The sequence below is a fragment of the Suncus etruscus genome, chromosome 14 (genome assembly GCF_024139225.1).
Source record: "Suncus etruscus isolate mSunEtr1 chromosome 14, mSunEtr1.pri.cur, whole genome shotgun sequence".
NCBI classification, from domain to species: domain Eukaryota; kingdom Metazoa; phylum Chordata; class Mammalia; order Eulipotyphla; family Soricidae; genus Suncus; species Suncus etruscus.
In genome coordinates this window covers 27,693,753-27,703,924 of record NC_064861.1, presented here as the reverse complement: position 1 = coordinate 27,703,924, position 10,172 = coordinate 27,693,753, and the positions used below count along the sequence as shown (strand labels likewise).

The 10,172-nt window shown below is 43.4% G+C and overlaps 1 pseudogene; it reads right to left on the bottom strand.

Moving 5' to 3' along the window:
* Positions 1-8,008: 8,008 nt before the first annotated feature.
* On the bottom strand, positions 8,009-8,162 carry LOC126028883 (uncharacterized; annotated as a pseudogene).
* Positions 8,163-10,172: the final 2,010 nt, after the last annotated feature.

The window sequence follows — 10,172 nt, the reverse complement described above, 5'->3', positions numbered from 1 at the left end:
TGGCCCCTATAACATTACTTTATTTAGATAAAACACCCAAATGGCACTCTGAAAGCTTGGGGCCCCTTTTCTGCAGTTTTCAACCAACCAGATGAGGGGTTGTGTGGTGCTAGAAAATACTTGGGTCTGGGGCCTAAAGTGCTGGGGTCAGAGTTCCAAGGCTATTCTGTAGAAAGAAATACAGAACCACGAATGCTAGGGATATTGCTGCAATGCATACCTAGGTGTCTTACTACATGCAAGACCTGCACTTTTAACCCCAGCTCTAGCTCTCCTGTCCCCAATAATTTTAAATAAAAACCAATCAATTGACTAACTATGATCTCTTCTGCACAGAGTGCCCCCCGGTTAAAGCAGCCTGAAAACTGCCTATACTATAATCAGCTGCATGCCTGCTTTCCAGATTCAATTCTGGAGCTTTTTCCTCACAGCTCTAGATATGCTGTGTGTGCATGCACATACATGCACTTTCTTTCCTCTCCCCTCTTTCCTCCCTGCCTTCTTTACCACTCCCCAAATAAAACCATTTTATGACTATTTCTCTTCTTCAAAAATTGTTTGCAGTAAAAGCCAAGTTTAGTGAAGATTGTTGCCTGCTTCTTTTCCTTCAAAGAGCAGGATCTTACCTCATTTCTAGGAGATAAGAAGCAGGGATCCTGGAAATTCAGGAGGAAAGATCTATCGCACAGGACACAAAAATCAAGTGGGTCTCAAGTGCAACTAGGTGACTGCTGTAGTGAAGCTGGAAAGATATTAATGTCTGAGACGTTCAGGAGATTGGCAGGAGCTCAAGCAGATTTTTGCCAGTAGTCCCCACTCCTCAGGGGGCACTCCACAGACAAACACAAGAAAAGAAACCTTCTACCTGGAACCTCAGCCTCAAAGAATTCTCAGACTTGCTGGGACCCTAATCTTGAATCTTTAGTGTCCAGAACTTACAGAAAATTAGTTTCTATTGTTTCAGACACCTGTTCTGTAGTATTTTGTTGTCCCAGTCATAGCAAAACAATAAATGTATCATCGTTTAATTTACCTAAGTTAGCTTTGTAAAAGAGACTGTCATTGTGATGAGGTGTATTTTTAGTGAACTTTTTAACAATTCCTATAAAAACCTTTAAAGATCACAATACCTAATTTTTCCAATAAAAATTCAGTTTGATTTTTAACTGAACTCCATATTTGACAGCACAGGAAAAAAAGTAAACTAGTATTCGGAGCTCTTCTTAGCTTTTTTTTTTTTTTTTTTTTTTTTTTGGTTTTTGGGCCACACCCGGTGGTGCTCAGGGGTTACTCCTGGCTGTCTGCTCAGAAATAGCTCCTGGCAGGCACGGGGGACCATATGGGACACCGGGATTCGAACCAACCACCTTCGAACCAACCACCTTTGGTCCTGGACCGGCTGCTTGCAAGGCAAAAGCTGCTGTGCTATCTCTCTGGGGCCCTTTTCTCACCATTTTTATTCAAAGGTACTATCCTCTCTCTCCCTTTCCCTTTATAAGAGAATATCTATGGTAAAATGCTTTTGTCAAATATCTTAAAAATTAAGACCCCATAAAGGTTTGCTTTACAAGGGACATTCCTGTGAATTTCAAAAAATGCATACTTAAGGGCCCCTGAGTGATAGCACAGCAGGAAGGCATTTGTGGTTCCCGGCATCCCATAGGATCCCAGGAGCCTGCCTGGAGCGATTTTTTTTTTGGGGGGGGGGCCCACACCCGGCGTTGCTCAGGGGTTACTCCTGGCTGTCTGCTCAGAAATGACTCCTGGCAGGCAGGGGGGGCGGGAACCATATGGGACACCGGGATTCCAACCAACCACCTTTGGTCCTGGATCGGCTGCTTGCAAGGCAAACACCGCTGTGCTATTTCTCCGGGCCCTTTTTTTTTTTTTTTTTTTTTTTTTTTTGCCTGGAGCGATTTTTAAGTGCAGAGCCAGAAACACTGCCTGAGCAGTACTGGGTGTGACTCAAAAAAAAAAAAAAAAAAAGGAAATATTTCTTTAATACATAGAACCACTAATTGCATTGCTGCTTTTATATTCCTTTGCTTATGGTACAACTGCTGGGCTTTTCAAAGGGAATTAACAGATAAAGGGGATGTCAGAAAAGGATTTGGTATGAAAAGAAATTTTCACACCAAAGATACGTCTAGACAAAGATTTTTCCTACAAGGGAAAATGATACAAACTTCCATTTATATGATAAGTAAGCCCTGAAGGTGTGATATACAAGAGTGACTAGTTAACAGAAGTCTATTATTTGAAAGCTGCTGAAATAGTAGATTTGAGCATTTCTCATCAAAAAACAAAGTGCCTTGATTTTTAACTGTGGTGGTGAATATTTTATATATATATATATATTTATATATATATTTATATATATATATATATATATATATATATATATATATATATATATATACATATGTACTGGAGAGAAAAGAGGCAAGGCTGGCAGTGCTCAGGGATTACGGTACTTTCAGCTCAGCTCTCAGGGGTGCTCTTTGAAGTGTTTGAGGGACCATGCATGTTGGGTTACTGATCCTACCCTAATCAATAATTGTGCCCTACCCTAGGGTGTGACCTGATAATAGTATATTGGATTATTTCTTACTTGGTATTCTGCTCCCACCCTAGGGTTGTACCTGATTCTTGTGTATAAAAGCAAGGGTCTGTGGAAGGCGAGGACTTTTACTAGAGCCCATCCAAGGACTGTTACTCTACACATGCAGTTCCTGAGATGCAAACCCCATGCCTCAGCTATGTATTTGCACTGGTCTCTACTACTGAGCTATATTCCACACTTCCTGACACTTCATTTTACAAAATTTACCAGGGAGCCTAGAAGATTACCTTGTGGCTGACAAGCATGAGGCCTTAGTTCAAAATATCAAAAGTACCCCAGTTTTGATTTCTTTCTAGAAAATGAGAAAATAATGATAAATGACATTAGTTGTAATTCCCAAGGTGAAGGCCCCTGAAGATGGCTTAGTGGTTTAAAAGTAACTAGGGGACTGGAGAGATAGTGTGGAGGTAAGGCATTTGCCTTTCCTGCAGAAGATCATTGGTTCCAATCCTGGTATCCCATATGGTCCCCTGAGACTGCCAGGAGTGATTTCTGAGCATAGAGCCAGGAGGAACCCTTGAGCACTGCCGGATGTGACCCAAAAACCAAAAAATAAATAAATAAAAGTAACTAGACCAAACTTGGGGCCAGAATAATAGCACAGCAGTAGGTCATTTACCATGCATGTGGCAGACCTGGGACTTGCATGAACCCAGGACATGCCATGTTCAATCCCCAGCATATGGTCTCCTGAGCCTGCCAGCAGAGATTTCTGAGTGCAGAGCCAGGAGTAACCCCTGAGTGCCGCTTCAAACACCCCAAATGTAACTAGACCAAATTAAAAAAAAAAAAAAAAAAAAGACCAAGCTTGAGAGGCCTTAAACTTAATTCCTGTGAACATGCCTAAGGCAATACTGATAGGTAGCCAACAGTCTGGAATATCCTGGAGGAAGGTTTCTATGTATTTGTTGGAGGAAACAGTGGCCCAGCCTAATGGACAATTCTACTAATCCACAGCCCCTTACAGATAACAAGCAACTGTATACTAATTATCTTGAAAATAAAATGTATCTCCTATCATGACACCAAATCCATATTCCTTTCCCCAAAATCACTGTGGAATCCTAAATAAAAAATTTTAGTAACAGCAGTAAATTTCAAAAAATAAAATAAATAAAAAAAACCAACAGTGAATTTTTGAACAGATGTGTGGGATTTGGGGCAGATTTTAGATGTCAGAAACTAGGGGCCGAAGCAGTGGCGCAGGCTGTAAGGAGTCTGCCTTGCTCATGCTAGCCTAGGACAGACCACCGTTCTATCCCCCCGCATCCCATATAGTCCCCCAAGCCAGGAGCAATTTCTGAGTCCATAGCCAGGAGTAACCCCTGAATGTCACTGGGTGTGCCCCCCCCCAAAAAAAAAATGTCAGGAATTGAACATAATCTCTATGAATTCATTAGCTGAAGTTTAATCCCCAATGTGCTGCTATTTAGAGGTGAAAAACTTGGGAGATGATTGGATCATGAAAGTAAGCTGTCATAAATGAGATTAGTGCCCTGTAAGAATCCTAGAAAGCTCTTGAGCCTTCCTTTTATCCTATAAAGATTTGGTGAGAAAATGCCTATCTATGAACAAGAAAGGGGCACACAACAGACATCATATTTCCAAACGTGCCAATCTTAGTCTCCAGAACTATGAGAAAGAAATTTATTTATACATCATCCCATCCATAATATTTTTCTTATTTTTCTCTTTCCTTTTCTTGTGGCTACACATTGCAGTATTTAGGGGTTACTAATGCTCAGGGGACCACAATCAGTGCCAGGGATTTAACCAGGGTCAGCTCCTACAAAGCAAGTGCATTACACACAATATTATCTCTTCAATCCCACAATTTATTTTATCATACTCTGGTTATAAATCAGATACAGATCTTACTGAGCAAAGGGGGGGGTCTTTCTAGAAGCCCTAAAAGTAAATCTGATTCTTTACCTTTTCTAGCATCTCAATCATTGCTTGACATATGGCCCCTTTTCATACTCAAATTCAAAAATAGTCCATTGATGATGGTAAGTCTTGCATTTACATTCCCGCTGAGTTGAGGCTGCACCTAAACCTGCCCCTCACCTTATTCCCGTACAGGAGCACCCACTAGAAAAAAAAAATAGTCCATTGAGTTCCTCAGTCTTTTCTGGCATTGATTCGTCAGCCTTTTACATAAAATAAATGAAAAACATTACTTCTTTTTAGAGCCAGATCATTAACACCAGTAATTCCATTTGCAATCTTAATCCCCCCCCCCACTTGTCATGTGAACTGAAAAGTTTATAGGGATATAGTACTTGCCTTGCATGCAGTCAACCCAGATTTGGTCCCTGGTACCACATTTTATCCCCTGAACACTGCTAGTAGTAACCTCTGAACATGGAACTAGGAGTATGCATTAAGTACAGCAAGGTTGTTTGTAATCACAGTGTTTAAATAAAGATAATTAAAAAAAAGTACAGCAAGGTTTGGCTCCCCCAAATAAGGTGTACTATTTTTCTGCCTACCTCAGGTAGAAACAAGGTAATACAGCTGGATTAAAAATTATGCATGTTGGGGCCGGAGAGATAGCATGGAGGTAAGGCATTTGTCTTTCATGCAAAAGGATGATGGTTCAAATCCTGGTATCCCATATGGTCCCCCATGCCTGCCAGGGGTGATTTCTGAGCATAGAGCCAGGAGTAACCCCTGTAGGGTGTGACCCAAGAACTAAAAAAAAAAAAATTATGCATGTCAATACTTACTTGGCAGGGGAGATACCATGATCACAAAGGACCACGATTCGATCCCCCAGCGTCCCATATGATCCCCCCAAGTCAGGGGTGATTTCTGAGTGCATAGCCAGGAGTAACCCTGAGTGTCAAACGGGTGTGGCTCAAAACAAACACACAAAAAAATTCTGGGATTGTAGCCCTAGCTAAAATAAATATGATTCTGCTGGCGCGGTGGCACTAGAGGTAAGGTGTCTGTTTTGCCAGTGCTAGCCTAGGATGGACCTCCGTTCGATCCTCCGGCATCCCATATGGTCCCCCAAGCCAGGAGCGACTTCTGAGCGCATAGCCAGGAGTAACCCCTGAGCGTCACCGGGTGTGGCCCAAAAACCAAGAAAAAAATAGGATTCTGATGTCAAGGATTCAAGGATTTTAACAGCTGTTATAGAAAATAATGGGGAAGGACAATAACAAAAAATGATGATAAATAATAGGTACTGAAAAATGAATTACCAAAAGTCTGCTATATGAAGTCTCAAGGGAAAAATATTTTAGATTAGCAAAAAGTAATATAACGGTTCCAAGTAATAAAGAAGACCAATGAGCTGGAAATTACAGATAGAGAGGAGTAGAAAGAATAATGCAGGGCCTGGAGAGATAGCACAGCGGTGTTTGCCTTGCAAGCAGCGGATCCAGGACCTAAGGTGGTTGGTTAGAATCCCGGTGTCCCATACGGTCCCCCGTGCCTGCCAGGAGCTATTTCTGAGTAGACAGCCAGGAGTAACCCCTGAGCAATGCCGGGTATGGGCCAAAAACAAACAAAAAACAAAAAAAAAACAAGCAAAAAAAATAAGTCAGGGATCTGGCTTAACACATACAGTGTAGAGCCTCATAGCCAGACAAATTTAGATTTTAAGGTTAGTAAGAGAGATCAAAAAGATAATTCAGGAATCATGTCACACGCATTGCACACCAAGGTCTCAATTTGAACCTTGGCACTGTGTGACCCCCTCAAATACCACTGTAGATAACCCTGGAGATTCCCAAGTACTGTGATATTAGGACCTGATGGCCCCTGGCATTGCTGTTACCAAGCACTAGCATTGAGTCATCTAACCTAGCTCAACAAAGGAGGGCCCTGAGACCCTGAGCACTGCTTTAGAGTCCTCCCCATGGAGTGGAATGGAGACAACAGAAACCACAGACAGATTTTTAAACAAGAAAATAGCATGAGAGCCGGAGAGATAGCATGGAGGTAAGGTGTTTGCCTTTCATGCAGAAGGTCATCGGTTCGAATCCCGGCGTCCCATATGGTCCCCCTTGCCTGCCAGGAACAATTTCTGAGCATGGAGCCAGGAGTAACCCCTGAGCACTTGCCGGGTGTGACCCAAAAACCACACACACACACACACACACACACACACACACACACACACACACACACACACACACACACACACAAAATAGCATGATATCTCTTGGAAGGGGGGACTCAAGGGAATTAAGACCACACCCAGAGGGCCCAGAGAGATAGCACAGTGGTGTTTGCCTTGCAAGCAGCCGATCCAGGACCAAAGGTGGTTGGTTCGAATCCCGGTGTCCCATATGGTCAGGATAATAGCCAGGAGCTATTTCTGAGCAGACAGCCAGGAGTAACCCCTGAGCACCGCCGGGTGTGGCCCAAAAACCAAAAAAAAAAAAAAAAAAAAAAAAAAGACCACACCCAGAGTCGCTATGTAATGCCAGGACTTAAGATCAACTAAATAGGGGCCCGAGAGGTGGCACAAGAGGTAAAGTGTCTGCCTTGCAAGCGCTAGCCAAGGAAGGACCGTGGTTAGATCCCCCGGGGTCCCATATGGTCCCCCCATGCCAGGGGCAATTTCTGAGCACTTAGCCAGGAGTAACCCCTGAGCATCAAATGGGTGTGGTCCGAAAAACCAAAAAAAAAAAAAAAAAAAAGATCAACTAAATAGAAGTCAACTACAGACATGTCAAGCATCTTGCATCCTATACTATCTCTCCTGAGCCTGGTATAATATGTTGGTTTTTTTTTGTTTTTTTGTTTGTTTGTTTGTTTCTTTGGGCCACACCTGGCTTTGCTCAGAGGTTACTCCTGGCTGTCTGCTCAGAAATAGCTCCTGGCAGGCATGGGGGACCACATGGGACACCGGGATTCGAACCAACCACCTCTGGTCCTGGATCCGCTGCTTGCAAGGCAAACGCCGCTGTGCTATCTCTCCGGGCCCGAGCCTGGTATAATATGTTGACAATTATTAATAAATGTTAATAAAATATGACTAGTTTCTATACAAATTAGTCTGCTAATTATGTACTGTAGAATAGAAACAGGGAAATTAATGGGGTGTACTATAGTTGTCTAGGTAATGAAACCTGGAACAAAGTTGGTAATAGAAGATATGAAAGTGGGGCAGGGCGGTGGCGCTAGAGGTAAGGTGCCTGCCTTGCCTGCACTAGCCTTGGACGGACCGTGGTTTGATCCCCCGGTGTCCCATATGGTCCCCCAAGCCAGGAGCGACTTCTGAGCGCATAGCCAGGAGTAACCCCTGAGCATCACCGGGTGTGGCCCAAAAACCAAAAAAAAAAAAAAAAAAAAAAAAAGAAGATATGAAAGTAAAAGATAATATTGTGCCTTGGGCCCAGTGGATGAATCTTTTTTTTATTTTTAATTTAAGAGCACGAATGCAAACCCCCACTACCACAAATTATACAGTCGAATTTCCCACATTTGGGGAAATTGCAGGGGTCAGCAAATCCGGAGTGCATTGGATAAGCCTGGGGAAACCACCTTCTTGATCATGCTATCTCCCCTGTCAGATAAGTATGGATGAAACTTGATTGTGCTAAGTGAAATAAGAAGTGAAAGATAGGGGCCGGGCGGTGGCGCTGGAGGTAAGGTGCCTGCCTTACCTGCGCTAGCCTTGGACGGACCGAGGTTCGATCCCCCGGCGTCCCATATGGTCCCCCAAGCCAGGAGCGACTTCTGAGCGCATAGCCAGGAGTAACCCCTGAGCGTCACCGGGTGTGGCCCAAAAACCAAAAAAAAAAAAAAAAAAAAAAGAAGTGAAAGATAGGGGCTAGAGCCGCGCAAATCAGCTTTTCCCAAGTTAGCCTAGGTCAGACCACGTTTTGATCCCCCTTCGTCCCATATGGTCCCCCAAGCCAGGAACCATTTCTGAGCACATAGCCTGGAGTAAACCCTGAGTGTCACCGGGTGTGGCCCAAAAACAAACAAAAACAAACAGAAAGAAGTGAAAGATAATTATTAGATGTTTCCACTCATTCATAGAATATGGATAACTATAGCAAACAAATGGGCCTGTCACAACCAAACTAACTTCCAACTCAATGAAAATGAAAAACTAGAGGGGAAGGGGAAAAAAGATGGGATGAATAAGCAGAGGACACTGGAACCTTGACAGTTGGCAGTGGTGACAATTGCACACCTACAAGTCCCCCTCAACTTCCATAATGCTATATGTAAGATCAGTAAATCGATGAATGAATAAGTTTTTAAAAGCCAATTTGCTGGACCACTATGAAAATGATAATTGGAACTGATCACTTGGGACAATATTGGCTACTGGATGGAGATAAAGTGATATACACATTATCTCTTCATTAACAATAGTGCAAACCAAAGCCTATAAAAAGGGGAAAAAAGGGGACCGGAGAGATAGCACAGCAACGTTTGCGTTGCAAACAGCCTATCGAGGACCTAAGGTGGTTGGTTCAAATCCCTGCATCCCATATGGGCCCACCCCCACCCCCCCCACCCCCCCCCACCCCCGTGCCTGCCAGGAGCTATTTCTGAGCAGATAGCCAAGAGTAACCCCTGAGCACTGCCGGGCGTGGCCCAAAAAACAAAAAAAAAAAGGGGGGGGGGGAAGAGACAAAGAGTGAGCATGACTAGCAGAGTGCCTATCTCAGAGGCAGGCAGGTGGGAGAGTGGGAAGGAAAATGGAGACATTGGTGGTGGGAAATGTTCATGGGTAAATAAGGGGCATACACTGTAAGACTGAAAATGAATTTTGAACAACTTTTTGATTACAGTATTTAAATAAAAATGTATTAAACAAAGAAAAGGAAGTGAATGAAAAGGAGAGGGGAAGAGAAGGAGGAAGGACAAGAGAAAAGAAAGAAAGGGGCCGGCGAGGTGGCGCTAGAGGTAAGGTGTCTGCCTTGCAAGCGCTAGCCAAGGAAGGACCGCTGATCCCCCCAGCGTCCCATATGGTCCCCCCAGCCAGGGGCAATTTCTGAGCGCTTAGCCAGGAGTAACCCTGAGCATCAAACGGGTGTGGCCCAGATAAAAAAAAAAAAGAGAGAAGGAAGGAAGGAAGGAAGGCAGGCAGGTAGGAAGGAAGGAAGGAAGGAAGGAAGGAAGGAAGGAAGGAAGGAAGGAAGGAAGGAAGCAAGGAAGGAAGGAAGGAAGGAAGGAAGGAAAGAGGAGAAAAGGGAGGAAAGAGGGCTAGGAGATATTAAAGGGGTAAGTCACTTGCCTTGCATGAAGGCAAAGTTCAGTGCCCAACATCATTTAATGGCTCCCTAAGCACTAGTAGGGTCACTCCTGAGCATAGACAGAAATAGCCCCTGCTGAAATAGCACTGCTGAATTTGACCCTAAAACTTAAAGGAAAAGAAGGAAAAAAAAAAAAAGAAAAGGAAGGAAAGGGGGGGGGGAGCCAATTTAGCAGAGTATCATACACTGAATATCTTAAGTAATATAAATTTATCATACTTCTAGAAACTAGAATTTAAGATTAGGGTGCAAGTATGGCTGGATTGATGAGGGTATTCTTCCTGTGTGTATTGCCTTTTCTCTGTATAATCCTGTGT